We start from the raw sequence: 22,991 nt of genomic DNA, 5'->3' as shown, positions 1-22,991 counted from the left end.
GAGGAAGATGTAGTAAATACTGTTATCTTTGTTTTATGGTGAAGAAGCAGAATCTTGGGAAGTTCAAGTGTTACTTTAAGGCACAGAGGTAACTGAACTGAGATGCCAACCCACTTCTTCTATACCAGACATAATAGAGGTTTGTACTTCGTGAACATGGGGTGAATATACATTTTTGGGTTTTAATAGTAATTTATTTGTTATTGTAATTTGGGACATAAACAAATCACAGTTTATTCTGAATGTTTCTCAGTAGTCTTTGTTTCCAAATAGAAATATTAAATTGTGGCGAAAAGGGGGGAAAAAGGAACTTTCAGTATTATAAAGGATAAAAGAGAATCATAACAAATCAAAGGCAACCTGATACAGAGCCCAGTGACCTCTTCGGGATACCTGAAATATAATTAAACTGTATCATCCAGACTTTTCCAAGTTGTCATTCTAAATAAGAGTATTATTTATAAAGAAGTACAAATTGACTTTTATATTCAACGTTGGTTAAATGAAGGTATTTAGTAGTCTTATTATTTTGTAATAAAAGAATCTTCATCTACCCTTCTCTCAGTATGTGATGATTTATTTCTCTTCTAAATGGAGGAAGGCCTGTGAACCATAAGATGCTGCAACTAAACTGGTTGGCATTAGTGCAATGAATTTTTCTTCTGCCGAAGTATTTTTTTTAAGTTTATTTATTTTTTATCTTGAGAGAGAGAGGGAGAGAACGTCCAGGAGAGAGAGAGAGAGAGAGAAGGAGAGAGAGAATCCCAAGCAGGCTCTGTGGTGTTATTACAGAGCCGACACAGGGCTTGACGTGGGACTCGATGTGACAAACCATGAGATCATGACCTGAGCCAAAATCAAGAGTCGGACACTTAACCAACTGAACCACCCAGGCGTCCCTCTGCTGAAGTTTTAAAGTGAATATATGTTAAACCAAGTTCTTTTGAGATAACATACACCTTGTGCTGTGGTCAGGAACCACTGATGTTACTCTGGAACTGTTACTCTTCTGCTAAACCTCATTATTGCAGAGGAGAAGTGTTCCACCATGGTTTTGATTTGTGGGTAGGTCTTGTCTTCTGAGCTTCAGAGCTGCCCAGGGTCTACCTCTTAGAGAATCGGCACCTCTAATGTAGTTAACAGGCCAGTCATCCGTTTTCACCTCAGCAGTCACTGTGGCTTTGAGCTCCTTTGTGGTGATAAGCATCAGTGTTTTCATACCTAGCTTCTGTAGTGACAGCAGGAGCTAAGGGGTCAGACTCCATTACCTCGTAGTAACTGGGTGGCTGGAGATCATTCTTCGTCATTGCTGAGTGATTGCTGGGCTAGGATGACAGTCTCCAGCTTGATAGTGTTGCTGGAATGGTCTGTAGACTAACCAACTATAGTAACACTGCATTTGAATGTTTCAGAAAACTCTCATATGTAAGACTTGAGGGGAGATTTTGGCTGGTCCTTTGGGTAAACAGGGATGTTTCTGTATTTGCCAAGGCTAGCAAATCTACTTGTGGATGAAGAGTAGGTTTCAACTTGTTACAACAGGACTTGAAGAGCTGAAGTGTAATTCTGAAAGCTGAGCGTTCGTGTCCCAGAGTGGCTGAGCTCTCCCAGAGTGGCCCCACGCATTGGAGGGCTGGGACTCAGGACAAGGAGATCGCAGGACGAGGCTTAAGTTTCCCTGGTGGTATTGGCATCTTTCCTCTGGTTCTTATTTTGCTCCAAAATTCTTCCTTGTTTTTGAGTAAATCTCTCATATCCAAAGATAGCATTATTTAAATCCTCATTCACTTGAATTAGCTCAACAGTTACATTTTCATTGTCCACTACCACAAGCATATCCGTGATCCCATCCTGTGTCTCCTGACCCATCTTTTATACAAAGTTTCTGCAGTAGCTCTATGTCTTCAAGATTTTCAGACCCAGGAACACGGTGCGTCTGCATCAGTATGGTGGACAGCACCCTCACGTTCATTTTCACCATATCTAATTCACTGTGCAATTGTCCAATCTGTTGTGGGACCAGTGTAATAGTAGAGCTCTTGAGAACAATTACAGAAAGAAGAGCTGGTTCAGTAGAATTCAATGAGATCTGAGCAGTCTCTTGTCTTACTGTTTCATCCTTGCATGTGAGGGAGGAAACCGAACACCTTTCTTAAGAAGGCCAAGCTATACTTCTTTCACTTCGCTTACATCCACACCTCCTGGGAGATGCTGTGACCAAATCTTAATGAAATTTAAGAGTCTACTCTGAATGTCTAATGGCAAGATATACCTGGGATTCAGCAGCTTAACTAGATTATCATTAATGAATTCCTTCTTCACAATCAGAGATTGAAAACTGGGACCACAGTTCTGCGTGCACAGATCAGTAAGTGACAAGGTCAGTTGGATTTCTTAATGATTGTAGTTTTGGGAAATCCTTTACTTCAGAGCTTTTATTGCATCTTTTTTGCCCATGATGGGCAGTGTTAATTATGACACACGTGCACGAACTGGCCCCAGTCTTCTGTCTGAATGCTAGCATATGTAGCCTTTTTGTATTTTGGGGTGTTTTGTCCATCACTTGTAGGATACAGATATGACATTGTTTCAGAGGCAGGATTCTGTTCATCTCATAGTAGGCATCAGTCAACATACATGGTCTTCCTAGAAGACCACTTAGGGATCAAGCCACAGAAGCCATTCTTGGTGGAAAGAGTGGTTGGGAAGAAATGGAGAGTCAGAATCTTGTAGCACAGGACGCTACTCCCACAGGATGCTCATGTGTGACCAGTTCCAAATGCTTCAGATTATTGGTGTTCCAGTTTAACTTCCAGACTTGAACTTTTCAGAGTGTGCACTGCTATTAGTTCTTTCACAGAAAGACCAGGTTCCTCTTGCTGTGCCTTGAGGTGGTCGCTGGTTAGGAAGTCTTTCTCCATTGGTAACAGTCCTACAAGGCCCGCAGATGTAAGTTCCACTGCCCCCTGAGCTGTGAGATCTAGGCAGCCGCAAAAATCGGGGTGCCTGAGGCTGGTGTGAGCTCCTTTCTGGTGATGCTGGTGAGCAGGGCAAGGCGGAAAGAAAGTAGGAAGATGGCACTGCCAGCAGCCATACCTGGGAGGTATTTCAGCAGACCCCCTGCTGTATGTTAAATTAGATACCTGTCCCTCAGGCCACTGCTTTCAGACAAGCAGATACACCTCCTTTCATAGAAAGTCTGGGCACTTTTTTTTTATTATTATTTTTAATTTTAGTTTTTTAAGATTTACATCCAAATTAGTTAGCGTATAGTGCAACAATGGTTTCAGGAGTAGATTCCTTAGGGCTCCTTGCCCACTTAGCTCATCCCCCTTCCCACCCCCACCCCCCAGTTTGTTCTCCATATTTATGAGTCTCTGATGTTTTGTCTCCCTCCCTGTTTTTATATTATTTTTGTTTCCCTTCCCTTATGTTCATCTGTTTTGCCTCTTAAAGTCCTCATACGAGTGAAGTCATACGATATTTGTCTTTCTCTCACTGACTAATTTCACTTAGCATAATACCCTCCAGTTCCATCCACATAGTTGCAAATGGCAAGATTTAATTCTTTTTGATTGCCGAGTAATACTCCATTGTATATATGCACCACATATTCTTATCCATTTATCCATCAATGGGCATTTGGGCTCTTTCTGTACTTTGTCTGTTGTCAGTAGTGCTGATACAAACATTGGGGTACATGTGTCTCTTCGAAACAGCACACCTGTATCAGTTGGATAAATACCTAGTAATGCACTTGCTGGGTTGTAGGGTAGTTCTATTTTTAGCTTTTTGAGGAACCTCCATACTGTTTTCCAGAGTGGCCGCACCAGCTTGCATTGCCACCAACAATGCGAAAGAGATCCTCTTTCTCTGCATCGTCGCCAACATCTGTTGTTGCCTGAGTTGTTAATGTTAGCCATTCTGATAGGTGTAAGGTGGTATCTCATTGTGGTTTTGATTTGTATTTCCCTGATGATGAGTGATGTTGAGCATTTTTTCATGTGTCAGTTGGCCATCTGGATGTCTTCCTTGGAGAAGTGTCTATTCATGTCTTTTGCCCATTTCTTCACTGGATTATTTGTTTTTTGAGTGTTGAGTTTGAGAAGTTCTTTATAGATTTTGTATACTAACCCTTTATCTGATATGTCATTTGCAAATATCTTCTATTACATCATGTGCCTTTTAGTTTTGTTGACTGTTTCCTTTGCTGTGCAGAAGCTTTTTATTTTGATGAGGTGCTAATAGTTCATTTTCACTTTTGTTTCCCTTGCCTCTGGAGACCTGTTGAGTAAGAATTTGCTGCAGCCAAGATCAAAGAGGTTTTTGCCTGCTTTCTCCTCAAGGATTTTGATGGCTTCCTGTCTTACATTGAGGTCTTTCATCCGTTTTGAGTTTATTTTTGTGTATGGTGTAAGAAAGTGGTCCAGGTTCATTCTTCTGCATGTCGCTGTCCAGTTTTCCCAGCACCACTTGCTGAAGAGACTGTCTTTATTCCTTTGGGTATTCTTTCCTGCTTTGTCAAAGATTAGTTGGCCATATGTTTGTGGGTCCATTGTTGGGTTCTCTATTCTGTTCCATTGATCTGAGTGTTTGTTTTTGTGCCAGTACCATACTGTCTTGATGATTGCAGCTTTGTAGTATAGCTTGAAGTCTGGGATTGTGATGCCTCCAGCTTTGGATTTCTTTTTCAAGATTGCTTTGGCTATTCGGGGTCTTTTCTGGTTCCATACAAATTTTAGGATTATTTGTTCTAGCTCTGTGAAGAATGTTGGTGTTATTTTGACAGGGATTGCATCGAATATGTAGATTGCTTTGGGTAGTATTGACATTTTAACAATATTTGTTTTTCCTATCCAGAAGCATGGAATCTTTTTCCATTTTTTTGTGTGTGTCTTCAATTTCTTTCATAAGCTTTCTAGAGTTTTCAGTGTATAGATTTTTCACTTCTTTGGTTAGATTTATTCCTAGGTATTATATGGTTTTTGGTGCAATTGTACCTGGGATCAGTTCCTTGATTTCTCTTTCTGTTGCTTCATTGTTGGTGAATAGGAAAGCAACCGATTTCTGTGTGTTGATTTTATATCCTGCGACTTTACTGAATTCATGGATAAGTTCTAGCAGTTTTTTGGCGGAATCTTTAGGATTTTCCATATAGAGTACCATGTCATCTGCAAAGAGTGAAAGTTTGACCTCCTCCTGGCCAATTTGGATGCCTTTTATTTCCTTGTGTTGTCTGATTGCAGAGGCTAAAACTTCCAATACTATGTTGAATAACAGTGGCGAGAGTGGACATCCCTGTCTTGTTCCTCAAGCTCTCAGTTTTCCCCCATTGAGGATGATATTAGTGTTGGGTCATTCATACATGGCTTTTATGATCTCAAGGTATGATCCTTCTATCCCTACTTTCTTGAGGGTTTTTATCCAGAAAGGATGCTGTATTTTGTCAAATGCGTTATCTGCATCTATTGAGAGGATCATGTGGTTCTCGCTTGTCCTTTCTTTTATTGATGTGATGAATCACATTGATTGTTGTGTGGATATTGAACCATCCCTGCATCCCAGGTATAAATCCCACTTGGTCGTGGTGAATAATTTTTTTAATGTATTGTTGGGTCCAGTTGGCTAATATCTTGTGGAAGCATTTTGCATCCATGTTCATCAGGGAAATTGGTCTCTAGTTCTCCTTTTTAGTGGGGTCTCTGTCTGGTTTTGGAATCAAAGTAATGCTGGCTTCGTAGAGTGAGTTTGGAAGTTTTCCTTCCATTTCTATTTTTTGGAACAGCTTCAAGAGAATAGGTGTTAACTCTTCCTTAAATGTTTGGTAGAATTCCCCTGGAAAGCCATCTGGCCCTAGACTCTTGTTTTTTGGAAGATTTTTGATTACTAATTTGATTTCCTTACTGGTTATGGGTCTGTTCAAATTTTCTATTTCTTCCTGTTTCAGTTTTGGTAGTGTATGTTTCTAGGAATTTGTCCATTTCTTTCAGATTGCCCATTTTATTGGCATATAATTGCTCATAATATTCTCTTACTGTTTTTATTTCTGCTGTGTTGGTTGTGATCTCTCCTCTTTCATTCTTGATTTTACTTATTTGGGTCCTTTCCTTTTTCTTCTTGATCAAACTGGCTAGTGGTTTATCAATTTTGTTAATTCTTTCAAAGAACCAGCTTCTGGTTTCATTGATCTGTTTTACTGTGGTTTTTTTGGTTTCGATAGCATTGGTTTCTGCTCTAATCTTTATTATTTCTTGTCTTCTGCTGGTTTGGGGTTTTATTTGTTCTTTTTCCAGCTCTTTAAGGCATAAGATTAGATTGTGTATCTGAGATCTTTCCTCCTTCTTTAGGAAGGCCTGGATTGCTATATACTTTCCTCTTATGACCACTTTTGCTGCATCCCAGAGGTTTTGGGTTGTGGTTATCATTTTCATTGGCTTCCATATACTTTTTAATTTCCTCTTTAACTTCTGGTTAGCCCATTCATTCTTTAGTAGGATGTTCTTCAGTCTCCAAGTATTTGTTACCTTTCCAAATTTTTCTTGTGGTTGATTTTGAGTTTCATAGTGTTGTGGTCTGAAAATATGCATGGTATGATCTTGATCTTTTTGTACTTGCTGAGGGCTAATTTGTGTCCCAGTATATGGTCTGTTCTGGAGAACGTTTCATGTGCACTGGAGAAGAATGTATATCTTGCTGCTTTAGGATGAAATGTTCTGAATATATCTGTTAAGTCCATCTGGTCCAGTATGTCATTCAAAGCCATTGTTTCCTTGTTGATTGTTTGATTTGATGATCTGTCCATTGCTGTGAGTGGGGTGTTGAAGTTTCCTACTATTATGGTACTGCTATCAATAAGTTTCTTTATGTTTGTGATTAATTGACTTATATATTTGGGTGCTCCAACATTTGGCACATAAATGTTTACTTCTTGGTGGATAAACACCTTAAATGATATAATGCCCTTCTGCATCTCTTGATACAGTCTTTATTTTGAAGTCTAGACTGTCTGATATAAGTATGGCTACTCCAGCTTTCTTTTGTTGACCATTAGCATGATAGATGGTTCTCTATCCCCTTACTTTCAATCTGAAGGTGTCTTTAGGTCTAAAGTGGGTCTCTTGTAAACAGCATATAGATGGATCTTGTTTTTTTTATCCATTCTGTTACCCTATGTCTTTTGATTGGAGCATTGAGTCCATTGACATTTAGAGTGAGTACTGAAAGTTATGAATATTGCCATTATGTTGCTTGTAGAGTTGGAGTTTCTGGTGGTGTTCTCTGGTCCTTTCTAACCTTTGTTGCTTTTGGGTATGTATGTATGTATGTATGTATTTATATTTTCATCTTTTCTCCCTTCAGAGGGTCCCCCTTAAAATTTTTTGCTGCTTTAGTGGTCACAGATTCCTTTAATTTTTGTTTTTCTGGGAAACTTTTTATCTCTCCTCTTTTGAATGACAGCCTTGCTGGCTAAAGAATTCTTGGCTGCATATTTTTCTGATTCAGCACATTGAATATATCCTGCCACTCTTTTCTGGCCTGCCAAGTTTCTGTGGATAGGTCTGCTGCAAACCTGATCTGTCTTCCCTTGGACTTTTTTCCCCTTGCTGCTTCCATGATTCTCTCCTTGCCTGAGTATTTTGTGAATTTGACTGTGATATGCCTTGTTGATGGTCGGTTTTTGTTGAATCTAATGGGAGTCCTCTGTGCTTCCTGGTTTTTGATGTCTGTGTCTTTCCCCAGGTTAGGAAAGTTTTCCTCTATGATTTGCTCACATAACCCTTCTACCCTTATTTCTCTCTCTTCCTCTTCTGGGACCCCTATGATTCTAATGTTGTTCCTTTTAATGAGTCACTGATTTCTCTAATTCTTAAATTGTGCTCTTTTGCCTTAATCTCCCTCTTTTTTTCTGCTTCATTCTCCATAAGTTTGTCCTCTGTGTTGCTGATTCTCTGTTCTGCCTCATCCATCCTTGCTGCTGCGGCATCCATTCGTGATTGCAGCTCAGTTATAGCATTTTTTATTTCATCCTGACTAGTTTTTACTTTTTTTATCTCTGCAGAAAGGGATTCTAATCTGTTTTCAACTCCAGCTAGTATTCTTATTATCGTGATTCTAAATTCTGGTTCAGACATCTTGCTTGTATCTCTGTTGGTTAAGTCCCTGACTGTCGTTTGTTCCTGCTCTTTCTTTTGGGGTGAATTCCTTTATTTCATCATTTTGAAGGAAGAAAAGGAATTAATGAGGTAGAAAAAATTAAAATTAAAAAATATTAAAATTAAAAAATTACACACACACACACAAAATTGAATAAATGATGCTAGATCCTAGGTGTGTTTTGGTCTGGGTGTTGAAAGTGGCTTGAAAGGGGCACCTGGGTGGCTCAGTGGGTTGAGTGTCTGACTTTGGCTCAGGTCATGATCTCACGGTCCGTGAGTTTGAGCCCCACGTGGGACTCTGTGCTGACAGCTCAGACTGGAGCCTGTTTCGGATTCTGTGTCTCCCTCTCTCTCTGACCCTCCCCTGTTCATGCTCTGTCTCTCTCTGTCTCAAAAAATAAATAAACATTAAAAAAAATTAAAAAAAAAAGAAAGTGGCTTGATAGATTAGAGAAAAAAGGGAGAAAAAAAGAAAAAAAAAGGAAATAGTTTGAAATTTTGAAAAAATGAATGCACTGAAGTAGACTAAATTGAAATGATGGAAGTAAAATAGAATTTGAAAAAATATACACAAAAGTAAAGAATATAGTAGAAAAAAATTAAAAATATTTTTAATAAAAATTAAAAATAAAAATGAATTTTTTCTCTTTATTCAAGAAAAAGAAAAGAAATGAAAAAGAGAAAAATGAAAAAAAATGAAATTGTTTGAAAATTTGAAAAGTTAATACACTGAAGTAGACTAAAATAAAATGATGGGAGTAAAATGGAATTTGAAAAATTTACACAAAAATAAAAAATGTAGTAAAAAAATTAAAGAAAAATATTTTTAATAAAAATTGAAAATAAAAATGAATTTTTTCTCTTTTTTTTTGCTGAATTCTGTGGTTCAGGTTGTGCAGATTGTTTTGTTAATCATCAGATCAGTTTTATAGGTGTGCAGGATGGTTTAGTGTTAGTCTGGCTGTATTTCATTGATGCAAGACACACAAAAAACTTCCATGCTGTTCCACCATCTTGGCTTCCTCCAAGTCTGGGCACTTTTTAATCTGGACCCTGGTGAGGGTGAGTCCTTTAGAAATGTTTCTCAGTTTGTACTAAAGCCTTGTGGATCTCTGGACACGAGCCCTGTTGACTTTGAAAACACAATGTTTTGGGGGCTCATCCTTCAGATGCAGGTCTTAAGATTTGGTGTTCCCATGGGGTGCATGCATGGCTCAGTCAGTTGAGCGTTCAAGTTCAGCTCAGGTCATGATCTCACAGTTCATGAATTCGAGCCCTGCATCGGGCTGTGTGCTGGCTTTAGATTCTGTGTCTCCCTCTCTCTCTGCCCCTTCCCTGCTTGTGCTCTGTCTGGCTGGCTGGCTCTCTCTCAAAAATAAATTAGAAAAAAAAGATTTGGGGTTCCCAATATTGGTTTCATACCTTTTGCTCCTCAGAGAGAAGCTCAGTATTTTGAGCTCCCTCACCATTGTGAGTTGCCACCCCAGGGTGTGGTTTATGGTGAGACTGTCTTCACTTCTCCTCCCTGCTTGGATGTGGGTTTCTTCTCATCTGCTGGATATGTAGGAGTCTCTCAGCTAGTTTTGGCTTTGTTTGTTTGTTTTTTTTTTTCCAGAGGAAATTGTGCCACATGTAGTTGTAGATTCAGTGTGTCCACGGGAGGAGAAGAATTCAGGATTTTTCTTCGTGGCCATCATGAACCACAGCATCTTTAGTGAATTGTCCTTCGTGGCCATCATGAACCACAACATCTTTAGTGTATAGACATGTTTGAACCCATAAGGATCAGACTGTTGAGCAGTTGTTGATGCCAGCCATCAAATCAGGATTTAAATAGCTTTGGTGATGGGGCGCCTGGGTGTCTCAGTTGGTTGAGCGACCGACTTTGGTTCAGGTCATGATCTCAAGGTTTGTGAGTTTGAGCCCCACGTCAGGCTCGCTGTTGTCAGCATAGAGCCTGCTTGGGGTCCTCTCTCCCCCAGCAGCCTCTCTCTGCCCCTCCCCCACTCATACTCTCTCTCTCAAAAATAAATAAACATTCTTAAAAAATAGCTTTGGGGGCACCTGGATGGCTTGGTTGGTTTAACTGAATTCAGCTCAAGTCACGATCTCACAGTTCCGTGAGTTTGAGCCCAGCATCAGGCTCTGCACAGACAGTGTGGAGCCTGCTTGGGATTGTCTCTCTCCCTCTCTGTGTCTCAAAATAAATAAGTAAACTTAAAAAAAATAGCTTTGGCAAAACATCTTCCATGGAACCTATTTCAGCTTAAGGTGGTTAATCAGAAATTTTATATTATAAAGGCTTACCCTTCTTTGGAGAATGTGATGCATTGCCCAGACCCCTGCTTAAGGATTAAAGGGCTCAGTCTTCTAGCTACTGAGAAGATTATTGGCTAATATCTGTCTTTGGGAATTGCCACCTGGTGGAGCCCAAGGTTACACCCCCCAACTGGGGGCAGCCTTCATCCCATGGTGCTAAAATATAAAAGCCCCTCCCCCTCTCCTGGCTGGGGAGAACTCGGAAGGGCCATATTTGGTCCAGACTTCCCTCTGGGGTTGGCTGAGACTTGTTGTACCTGCTCCATAGCCCAGCTTCCCGCTCTGCCCTATCCTGCTCTGTTCCCTTTCTCCCATGGGCATTGAACCAAGGGCACTCCCAAATACACCTCTGTACCCAAATCAGCATCTCAGAGTCTGCTTCCTGGGGAACACAGCCTGCGAAACCAGGTCTCAGTAGGAGGTGAAAAAAAAATAGTTCTCAGATCCTTATTGTGTGAGAAAATACTCACTTTTGAGATTTTCTGCCTTTGATCATTAAAAAGGAAAGAGAAAAAAATGACCCTTTTGGAAATTTGCTCAGTCTTTCTGCTGAACCAGACACTCTGCTCTATATTGTTTCCCTTTATTTACTAACTTTCACCCTGATTTTAATTTATCTCAAAATAAGAAAAGCCAAACCTTCTTGAGCCCATTTTTGCAAGTGTAATTTGTTGCAGAACAGAAAATGACAGGAGGACCTTGAAGGACAAGGCATTTGTTGGAACAAGAAATGCAGAACATTATAGCAGAATGGAGTACTTTTGGTAATGATGCATGGGGTTGAAATGATGTGAAAGGGAGGTCATTTAACCATGTAAATTGAATGAAGGAGCATTCCATGAGAATGACCCCAGGCTCCAGTTTTCAGAACAAGAAGGTGGTAGGTCTCAGAATGAGGTCACCCTAGCACACGTGGCACTGAGTCCATCCGTCCACTTGGGTTTGGCAACCTGGTTTAATTCTCTGCTGGAGCATGGATTAGTTTTCATCTCAACAGTCCTTCTGCTTCTCGGAGGGTAAAAAATAGGCCCATTTTATAATATACTGCAAGGTATCTCAGGGTAAGAGCTATCTTAGGGAAGGAGGATTTTCACAAACAAACTGGCGACTCAATTGGAACTGGAGTTGCTGTTGAAGGTCTCAGGAACAGGTTAAAACAGTTGCATTTGCTGGAGAAAAGGAAGAGGAGGAAGGGCTGTTAACCGTTGTCATTGTTTTTTCTCTAATATTTCCTACCAAGCAACTGCTTTGGGATAATAACAAAATGATTTCACTATGGAAAAAAAATGCAGAGAAAAGGAACTGGAGCTGTTTGATTGGCTAATAATGAACATAAAGGACTTCATGCTTGTTGAATGGCAGATTGAAATCCAGTGAGTATTCATGCAGATCTTATGGGGGTGGTATTGGATGGGACCACAAATTAGTGCTGGCATTAATGAGATGGAGGCTGTAAAATACAGAGAGTTCCAATAACCAGGATCTCTGATAAGGCCCGATTGAAAGCACCCAGACCTTTCAGACAAGTTCTGTGCGAGAGCAGAGCAATAAACAACAAAGACATTCAGAATGGGGGAAAACTGGGGATTATATAATGGACTGAAGTGGTGTTAGAACGCTTGGTTGAAATGACACAGCACAGCTGAGTGACAAACATAGCCTTGCCTAGAATAATGATTTTTAGAAACAGACATTGTTTAGATGCTACTCAAATGATCAGAGAGAAAAATTCTGCCTTTTTATTGTAGGGAAGTTGGTCTAAATGAGGAACTGCCCTGTGACAATACCACTACTGCTGCACCTTATATGTGAAGGACATCATGGTTTGTGGTTCATGGCACTGTTAACACTTGTTATCTGGTCCCGTCCTCACAGTGTTTGCACACTGATAGTTGAATGCATGTCTGTGCACCCAGTTAGCTTTGGAATGCCATGACAGGAACCGGATCATATTCATTCTATGAGGCTTCTCCTCTTTCCATTTAATTGTTTGTGAATTCTCTGAAGTAATTTGTTTCAAAGAACACTGCCTCGTAGAAAATCTCCCTTTCCCAGCATTCTGGGATTATCTGGCATATAGAACAAATGCTGTTGTGGCAAAGTTATATTACATAATGGCATTAAGTTGATAAATGAATGGAAGACACCATGGAACATTAACATGGGTGGCTTGCGTTTGCATGGGTGGAATTCTTGGATAACTTCAGTCTGCAAAACTCATCCACAGCTGCTGTAGGTATATTCTCTTTCCCAGGCAGGCTAATAAGGTTTTGCTGAGCATGTGTGCTCTTTATAGAACCTTCTGGCTTTCTAGAACTCCATCAGTAACTTTTTAGGAATTTGTCTCCATTTTGTCTCAGGTAAACCAGCTGGTGCCTCTCCTGCTGGTGCCACTCATGCTTTTTTGTTGTTCAATCTCCAGTCTTCTATTTCCTGTCCCTCTCGGGAAGCCCTAGGTCCTAAAATAGCTATGGACTGTCTTTTGTTCAAGGCACACACAATGTTGCTGTGCTGCTATAGGGGACACAATTGGTGGGAGAACTTACTTCATTCCCCCGATGGCCACCATCTTGGTTTTGTTCTTCCACATCCTCATTTTCCATATTACCTGAGTTATTTCAGTGCCTTAAGGTCTTTTAAGGGCCTCATTGTGTATGCTGGCTTTTAACCTGCTTTTTTGTAGTCTCTCCTTTCTATTGAGGTTTGATATGTGTTCAGCATGGAGCCTGACATACAGTGTATGTTTATTTAGTAATGTTGAATTGAACTACCCTGTGTGAGAGAGGCCCTTTTGTATTCATTGTATATATAAGAACAGTTAAACCAAGAGAAGTTATATCTACAATCTTAGATAAAAATTTACAGCTGCGAACCCCCTTGGAAATCAATTAAGCTTTTCCATCTGATCCCCATTGTTTGTATTGATAAGAAAATTAAATTAGAAGGAAATTGACTTTCCCAGTATCTAGTAGTTAGTGGGTGGTTTAATAAAGGCTAGAATCCTGGGCTGTGGTCAATGTCTGTGTCCCCATATGTCTTCTCAAGGTTAAAGACGGTAGACACAGAGATACTCCTGTGTGCATCATATTGATCTTTTAAAAAAATTTTTTTTAGTTTATTTTGAGAGAGATTGAGAGCAAGCATGAGTTGAGAAGGGACGGAGGAGAGAGAGAGAGACAGAGAGAGACAGAGAGAGAGAGAGAGAGAATATCCCAAGCAGGCTCTGTGGTATCAGCACTGACACAGAGCTCGATCTCACGAACCACAATATCATGACCTGAGCTGAAACCAAGAGTTGGACACTCAACTGACTGAGCTACCCAGGCGCCCCATCATATTGATCTTAATTTCAACATGTTTATGCCAGGCCTGGCATGCCAGTGGCTTTTTATTTATTCCTTGATGATTTAATGTCTTTCCATACCAAGAATTTAAGAAATGCCAGGGAGAGAGAGCCTGGAAGTCTTCCTGAACTGGCTGGTATGGAGTCATAGAATATAAAGGTCAAAAGAGGTTGTACAGGTTCCCTAGGTCAGTCATGCTCTAAAATTTTAGTCTCCATCTATACCATTCTGCCAAGTGGTCAGCTAGACTCTGTCAGAACATTCCTGGTCTCCTCTCTGGAAAGAGTTGACTCTTGGGGTTTGACTGAAAGCCATCTCCCTGGAGCCTTCACTTGAGGACCAAGTCTACCCCTTTGAGGATGCTCAGAACAACTGAATTTATGGCCTCCATATCAGTTCTTCCAATTTGGTTCTCCGTGATGTTTCTCTTTCTACATTAACGTTTTTTTTTCTACCAGTGTCTCCCAACCTTTTGAAATCTAAGGCAGATACTGAAGATGATATTTGCAGAGTACCCTAGGGTGAACCTGAGAGGAATTAGGAATGTCTGTCTGGGGATTGGTGAAAAATTCATTACATTTTTTTCTTTATATAATATATAATTATGAGAGGAAAATAAAATATAAAATACTAGGGAACATATTAAATATTGAAACTGTAGAAAGCTTCCAAATAAAATCTTTTCAAAGGTTTGAAAATGAAAGCTTAGTTTGATTCCATGAACATAACCTTTAGTATCAGGTTTTATGTTTGAAATGGCTACTTATAATTCCTGATCAAGACTTGTTAATGATGAATTCTTCAAATTCTCAATAGTTGTGATGGACAAGAAGCTGTGATTAAAAATTTAATACCATTTTTTCAGCCTGTAAAAGACATACAGCAGTTGAAATTATAATTATAGGCTCTAATAGCTCTTTCTTCACTTTCATTGACAAATATAATGTTGAAATTTCTAATGTTGGTGAGAAAGGACTACTAATTCAATTGAATGTTTTCATGTTAAGTATTTCAAAATATGCTGAAGCTCTATTTTGCAGAATGCATGTGCATTGTTAGAGCAGACGCTCAGCAGTACGGATATCTCCTGGAGGGGTATATCAGCTATACGCAGAGGGAACTGGTTGTTATATGTGAAGAAAGAGGCTCTGGACAGCACAGTGGTCACACCCACTGGAACACTCCTTCTACTCCCCGCCTCCACCTGCCGTCCTTAGGGTAACTGTGCCCTTTGGGCACCTGGAATAGGGACTGACTACTTCAGCAGCAGCTTCTCCACCCCACTTTCAGGATGGGGAGATGTGCTCTGCCTCTGGCTGCCAAGGTAGAGGTAGAGGTGATAGATCTTGTTTAAGCTCAGTATATCCAGGCCGAGTAGCAGGTGCCAATGTCACTTTTCATGTCTTCCTCCTGGGGGACCGTGAAAGGCATCCACAGACCCCACAATGCTTGGACAGTTCTTGCACAGAACCTACCAGAGCTGCCTGGGCCAGAGCTGGCTGGCATGGGTCTTCAGCTGTCCAGGTCCTGCTCAAGAGCTGAGTGATCCAGCTCCAGGCACAGCTTTAGAGAATTCAGAGCACAGCACAATGCCAAGGCACATGGACTGGGAAGATCTTTCGGTCATTGCTTCCATGATGTGCATTCAAGTTCTTTCATCATGATGATCTTTCTCTGAGGTCATGTCTGATTGATTTCTATCCTTTTCACAGCATGATGACCAGACCTGAACCCCAGGTGCAATCTAATCAGCAAAGAAGACCCCCCCCCCCAAGGATTTTCACCTCTTGAGACATAGATACAGTGCTTCTATGTCACATCCCTGGTATCTACGTCATGCCGTCTTGTATTATGTTTCTTGGATATTTTAACCTTTAAATGGCTAAACTTGTCTGCCAAAAAAGCCTGCTCCCCGGCCACAAAGGGAATTTTTGTGTGAGTCAAAGGCAAAACCTTGTTTGAGTATAGGGAGACTAGCTGCCTCTAAGGTGACAAAACTCTGCCACATAAATTGTGGCATGTCTGCTTGCTTTGGTAAAGGACAGTGAGTGCAAATGCTAGTTAAATGAGAAGGCGTGTTACTCCTATAGGCAATGGTGGTCATTTTAAGTATTTGAGAAGGCAAGTAGCCTAATCTAGTTGTACCCTTTGCGTTAGGTTAGGATTTTTCTTTTTGTAATTTCTCTTCCTCTTTTTATTATTTATTTTTTTAAAAATGTTTATTTTGAGAGAGAGACAGAGTGCGAGCAGGGGAGGGGCAGAGAGAGAGGGAGACACAGAATCCGAAGCAGGCTCCAGGCTCTGAGCTGTCAGCACAGAGCCAGATGTGGGGCTCAAACCCACAAACAATGAGATCGTGACCTAAGCCAAAGCCGGACGCTCAACCAAATGAGCCATCCAGGTGCTCCCTCTTCCTCTTTTTAAATAAGCCAATTATATTGAAATACGTATAAAGAAAAGTACATCAATCATAAATGTACACCTGAGTGAATTATTATAAAATAAACACTCAACTCAAGAAATAGAACATTACCAAGAACCTAGAAGATTTCTTACTTCCACTTACCAACCACTTCCCCTCCTTCTTGTCCAGAGGTAACCACTGCCTTTACTTCTAATATATAAGATTAGTTTTGCCTGTTTTTGGACTTTATCAATGGACTTATGCGGTATATATTCTTTTGTGTTTGGCCAATGTTGTTCAGCATTGTGTCTGTGAGGTTTATCTCCATTGTTGAGTGTATCCATAGTTTGTTCTTTTTCATCATTCTGTAGTATTTCAGTGTATGAATATGCCACATTTTATTTATCAGTCTATTATTATTTGGATATTTGGGTTGCTTCTAGTATTTGGCTCTCATGAATAAGGCTACTAAGAGCATTTGTGTATGTGTCAGTGGCCCATATTTATGATTTTAAGGGATGATCATGCTCTGTAGCCACTTGGAACCGATCTGCCCTGCAGGGGAGCCTAGGCATTCTTCTCTCTGGGCACAAAAGCAAGTAGTAGAGATTCCTTCTCAAACCACTGATGAAAGATATCCTTCCTGATACATATCCCAAAGTTGTCCTCTGTGAAATAATAACTTTGAATTTCTGGGTTTTTTTCTTGATGAAGTATGTATGTATCTATGTATTGTAATTTCAATATAGTTAACATACAGTATTATAATAGTTTCAGATGCACAGTATAGCAATTCAACAGCTCCATATATTACTCAGGGCTCATCAAGATGAGTGTACTCTTAATCCCCTCCTCTTTTTTAAGGTACTTTCCTTTCTTTGAATTCCAAGTGTGCAGTCCACATCCATGCAAGAGAAGAAAACAAAAGATTGAGTTGTGAGTGAGTTTCTTAAGGTACAGCCCATGGGACTTCCACAAAGTAAAGGTTGGACTCCACTGGTGACATTGGAGGTGACTTCCCACTCTGAGAGCCTATAAACTAATGAGATATTTTAAAGGAAGCAGTAAGAACCCAGGCAACTTTATTATTTCTAGATCTGTCTCCATGGCAATTGAAGCACAGCCCTTTCTTACCCTGTAGCATATTGTATCTCAGTTATTTGTTTATGCCCATCTCTCTGTCTTAGTAGGGTCTCCTCAAGGATCCAGATGAAATCTTTTTCATCTTTTAGCTTCTGGCACAGTGCTTGCACACAATAGATTCTCTGCTTGAATTCTTTCCTCAGGGTTGGCACTGGAGAGCTGCAGAGAGGAGGCTGGAGATTGGTCCTGAGAACACACCAGAGCTTTTCAGGTACCTCCAGATTTTTCAAATTTGTTCTTCAGTGTGGATGATCCACTATTAGCACCAGAGGCACAAAATGGTTTAAAATAATAAAAGATAACGTAGTTAATGCTGATTGAATCTTTCTAGTGACCAGACGCTATTCTATCTGTTTTACATATGTGGACTCACTTGATCCTAGCAGATCATGCCTGTTTTCAGGTGAGGAAGTTAAGGCTCCAACAGGTTAAGTAACTTACCTAAAGTTAACCAAATAGAAGGACAAAAACAGGATGGGAACCCAGGTTGCCTGGCTGCAGACCCCATATGACAACCATTCCTCAATGTTGCGTCTACCAAGAGATGCATAAGACAAGTACCTATTGATTAGTTTTTGGTGGAGATTATTCTCACCTTAAGGAACAAGACAAGTTCCTATGCTAATAGTTCTCTGGATAAATTAAAACATATTCTAAATGGAAGCCTTGCATGATAGTTGGGTACAGAGTCCCAAACCATGGTGAAGGGGGTGAGAGCATGGGCTCTCAGATGGATTTGAATCCTTACTCTGCCTCTTATTCCTTGTGACTTTGACAATTGACATAACATCTCTGAGCCCCAGTTTCCTTATCTACAAATTAGACATAGTCACTTTCACTTAAAATTTTTTTTTTGAAAATGAAAAAATTACATAGAATACTTAGCATTACTAAAACAATAATAAACACTCGATAAATGGTAGTAATATTGGTAGTATTAGTATTTCTATTAGTGTTATAAGCTATGGCATGACAACGGGTCTTTTCTTTCTAGGGATGTTTCTTTTCTGAAAAACTGTTCATCTCTAGCCCTCTACAACCAGAACCTTTTCTCTCAGGCAATCTTAGAAGAAAATAAACTCCATCTTCTTCTCCAATACTCATTGTTGTATTGTGGCAAAGTATACATAACATAAAATTTACCATTTTAACCATTTTTTAATATACAGTTCTCAGGCAGGAAATATATTGTGCAGTCACCACCACCATTCATCTCTAGAAACTTTTGCTTCTCCCCAAACAGAAACTCAGTACCCACTGGATAATAACTCCCCATTCCTCCTTTCCCCAGGCTATTGGCAAACACCATTCTATTTTCTCTGTCTATGAATTTGACTACCCTTGCAGCCTGGTGTAAGTGGAATCATACAATATTTGTCCTTTTGTGACTGGTTTATTTCATTTAGCATAATGTTTTCAGGGTTCATCCATGTTGTAGCACATGTCAGCATGTCCTTCCTTTTTAAGGCTGAATAATAATATTCCATTGTGTGTGTGTGTGTGTGTGTGTGTGTGTATATCACAGTTTCTTTATCCATTCATTTGTCAAGTGGTTGCTTTAGCCTTTTGGCTATTGTCAATAATGCTACTAAGAGTATGAGTATACAAATACCTGTTTGAGTCCCTGCATTCAATTATTTTTGGCATATACTTAAAAGTATTTTGGCATATACTTAAAAGTTGAATCATATGTTAATTCCATATTTAATTTTTTGAAGACAAAATTTTTTTTGCCACAGTGGTTGCACCATTTTATATACCCATCAGTAATGGCTTGGGTCCCAGTTTCTCCACATCCTCACCAATACTTCTTAGTTTCTGTATTTTGTTTTTGTTTTTGTTTTTGTTTTTTAATAACAGCCATCCTAATGGGTGTGAAGTGGTATCTCATTGTCGTTTTGATTTGAATTTCCCTAATGATTGGTGATGTTGATCATGTTTTCATGTGCTTATTGGCCATTTTTTTCCCAATACCCATTGTTATTCTTTTTAAAAAAAATTTTTTTTAATGTTTATTTATTTCTGAGACAGAGAGAGACAGAGCATGAGTAAGGGAGGGGCAGAAAGAGAGGGAGACACAGAATCAGAAGCAGGCTCCAGGCTCTGAGCTGTCAGCACAGAGCCTGAGGCGGGGCTCGAACTCACAGACTGCGAGATCATGACCTGGGCTGAAGTCAGACGCTTAACCGACTGAGCCACCCAGGCGCCCCAACCCATTGTTATTCTTAACGAAAAGCACACACACCTACTCAACTCTGACAGTCCATGAATTCATGCCAGGCAAGTCGCCATACAATACAGTAGGTAGTTGTTTCATGTTTTCATACTTCAGTGTCCTCCTACTGAGCACATTGCTGGGCCATTGTAGGCTGACTTACTTGCAATAGATGGCTAATCTCAAATGCTAGGCATTGATCTTTTCTGCCATCAGTTTCAGAGGGTGCTTTTTCATCCATCTTTTGCCTTATTCCAATGGGCAAGAAAGTTTTCAGTAGGTATTGCGTCAGTGTGCAGGTAAACCCCATCGAAAGAATAAATGATGCCTCTCGTATCAAAATAAATGTAATGAATATATCTGAGCAGCCTTGACAATGTTGACCACTCTGTCCTTTTTGAACCTGTCTTCTCCTGTGGCCATCTTGACAGCATCCTCTCTGGTTCTCAGCCTGTCTCTCTAACTACCACTCCTTCTAAGTCTTCCTCCCTTTTCTTTGTTCTCTGCCCATCATTAAATATTGGTGTTTTCCATTTCTGCTTTGTTTTTTTGTTTTTTTGTTTCATCTGTGTGGTCTTCCTTCTTTACCCACCATTTGTACCTCCATTTATATATGGGGAAATTCCCAAACATGTGTCTTGCCTAAAACTCTGAGCTCCAGACTCATTTATTCAACTGTCCATTTCTACACAAAAGTTCCACGAGCACCTCAAACTCTACATATTGAAAATGTAACCCATGGTATTTTTCCGAAATAATATTCTTCCTTGAATCTTCCCTAAATGGATCAAAGACACTGCCATCAACAAGTCACAAAACAGGGAAATCATTCTACATTCCCCTCTCCTTTACCTCCCCACATCCAGTACATCACTGCTGATCCTCCCACCTATAGTCTTTCAACACCTCCCCCCGACCCTCCCACCCCATCTCCCCCCCACCCCGTGGTTTTTCTTGCCCTAGGTCTCTGAATTCAGTAAGATAATGCTTACAATGTGTTGGCTCTGTGTCCTGCACACTGTAGCTTTTCCTACTAGTAGTACTTGCTTCAAACCCTTGTTACCATTTACCTAGGCTATTGCAATTCTCACCTCTTCTTCTGCTTCTGGTCTTGTCTCCATCAAATCCATCCCTTAAATTCTCTCAATCATTATTAATTTTTTTTCACAGCACACATCTTGTCATCTCACTTCCCTGCTTAAAAATGCTTTAGTGACTCCCTATTGCAATTACATTTGTAAGCTCAGCGTACAAGGTCCTCCAGCATCTGGCTCCTGGGTAAGGTTGGATCCATATTTGGCTGCTTCCTCACAGAGCCCTATGTTCTGCCCAGAGCAAATGCCTATGCTTCCCTGAACATACCACACTGCTGCGCAAGTTTATGACTTTGCACACACTCCTCCCCATGTACAAAACATGTTCTTACCTCCTTTTCCTCAACCACAGTTCATCCCTTAAAACCTCACCAGGTGACTTTTCTTACCTGTTGTCTTCCCTGAGCTCAGGTTTTCCAGGATGGTTGACCACCCTCTCCTTTGTGCTATTGTAACGTATACATTGTCAAGGCAATTCAGGACTCCAATGAATAGGACAGAAACTGCTGACAGCATCTTAGATGGAAGTTTTTCCAGCTTTGAAAATAAAATGAAATGTCGAGGTCTAGTATCCACTGGAAATTGTGTCATAGTACCATTTTTCCCCCAGCTAACTTTGTAATTATTTCTTTAAAAATGTCTGCCTCCTGACTAATGTAAAACAAGGGGAAAGGCCTGGGTTACAGTCTCCTTTACCTTCACACTGCCTGGCATGGTGCATCATACCAGGTATTTATTGAGCGCTGTCTGTGTGCCAAGCACTGCTGTAGGGGCTGTAGAGATCGTAAGGAACAGAATTCCTGCCTTCCCTGAGGAAAGTCTGTGCACTGCCCACCATTTTCCTGTCCACCCCCCCCCCCAACCAAAGGCTGATGTTATTCACAGAATTTTCTATGATTAGTAATATAAAGGGGGAAAAATCACTCAGAGAGAAAATACGAACTGTCAGATGAGAATGAAATTATAAGTGGTAAGAGGAGAATTAAATTAAGAACAGTAAGCATCATGGATTTATAAAAACAAGTCATGTCAGACAAACTTAATTGCTTTTCCTGATAGAATTACCAAATTAGGGGATGGCGGGTACAATATCCTGAGAGCAGTTTCCTTCAACGACCAGGTAATGAATATTATTTTTGAAGTTAGCAGAACCCTTTGAAATAGTATCTGTTGAAATTGTTCAAAATGAATTCAAATTGACTTTGATATGAGTCTGGTTCACCGACTTGACAGCAGATTGAAAAGGGGAAAAGCCAAGGCAACTGCAAACAAGATGGCACTAAGCTTAAAGATATTGCCTAGCAGGAGCTTGGGGGGGTCTTTTTATTCAGATGTGTTTATCATGATCATTATCGGGGTCAAAGTATGATTTTGTGGCATTTAAAAGACATTGAGAGAAAATCACAGTACTTGGGGGAAGTCATTGCATGGAACACACAAATGAGATGGTTCTCTATTACCATTATGATGGTATGGCCCTCGGAGTGATAACACTCAGTGTTTTGCATAGTGCTTTAAACCCTTGCTCCTCAAAGTGTGGTCTGTAGACAGCAGGAGCCCGCAGAGCTGTCAGGATCTGGGAGCTTGTTAGAAATGTAGAATCTCCCACCCCAGTGAATCCAAATCTGCATTTTAACAAAAAATCCCCAGGTGATATTCGCGTGCACATTGGTTTGAGAAGCACTGCTGGGCTTGTTTCGTATTGTCCTTTGTGATTTGATTTTTAGACCCTTCTCAGAGGTGCAAGACATTGTGTTGATCTCATAAATGGGACTAAGCCCCAGTCTCAGTAATTCCACTTTTTGCCCTTTTTGCTTTGCTTAAAAGCAAGCATATGGGGGCACTTGGGTGGCTCAGTCAGTTAAGCGTCTGACTTCGGTTCAGGTCATGATCTCGTGATGCGTGAGTTCAAGCCCTGCATTGGGCTGTCTGCTGTCAGCACAGAGCCCGCTGCAGATCCTCTGTCCCTCTCTCTCTCTCTCTTTCTGCCCCTCCCCTGCTTGCACTCTCTCAAAAATAAACATTAAGCACGCGACTATATGAAGCTGACGGAGTTCTATCCTGGGGGCGGTTATTTTAGTGGGTCACACTGTCTTCTGTAAAGTGGCATTAACTACCTGTGCCTCCTCACAGTGATTCTATGTGCCACACATGTACACCATCTGTTTCCATCCTTTAACATCATTGAGAAGTGTCTTACTATTCTCATTTCACAGGTGTGGACTCTGATGTTTGGAGTGTTAATATAAATGGCTTTGGAGCACCTGGGCGACTCAGTTGGTTAAGTGTCTGACTTCACCTCAGGCCATGATCTCG

At 40.4% G+C, this 22,991-nt stretch overlaps 1 long non-coding RNA gene and 1 pseudogene across 3 annotated transcripts in view; one reads left to right on the top strand and one right to left on the bottom strand.

Annotated features, from left to right (window-relative positions):
- Positions 1–1,033: 1,033 nt before the first annotated feature.
- Positions 1,034–2,585, bottom strand: LOC123596474 (annotated as a pseudogene).
- A 14,866-nt stretch (positions 2,586–17,451) lies between these two features.
- LOC123596053 overlaps positions 17,452–22,991 on the top strand; it is a 50,288-nt gene continuing 44,748 nt past the window's right edge. For all 3 annotated transcript variants that reach the window (XR_006711501.1, XR_006711499.1, XR_006711500.1), the window contains exon 1: positions 17,452–17,577. This is a non-coding gene — a long non-coding RNA (uncharacterized LOC123596053). The remainder of the gene's footprint in view (positions 17,578–22,991) is intronic.

This window comes from Leopardus geoffroyi, chromosome B1, assembly GCF_018350155.1.
Source record: "Leopardus geoffroyi isolate Oge1 chromosome B1, O.geoffroyi_Oge1_pat1.0, whole genome shotgun sequence".
In the NCBI taxonomy this organism is placed as follows: domain Eukaryota; kingdom Metazoa; phylum Chordata; class Mammalia; order Carnivora; family Felidae; genus Leopardus; species Leopardus geoffroyi.
Note: the sequence above shows the minus strand (reverse complement) of the source record. Positions and strands in the feature narration are given on the sequence as shown.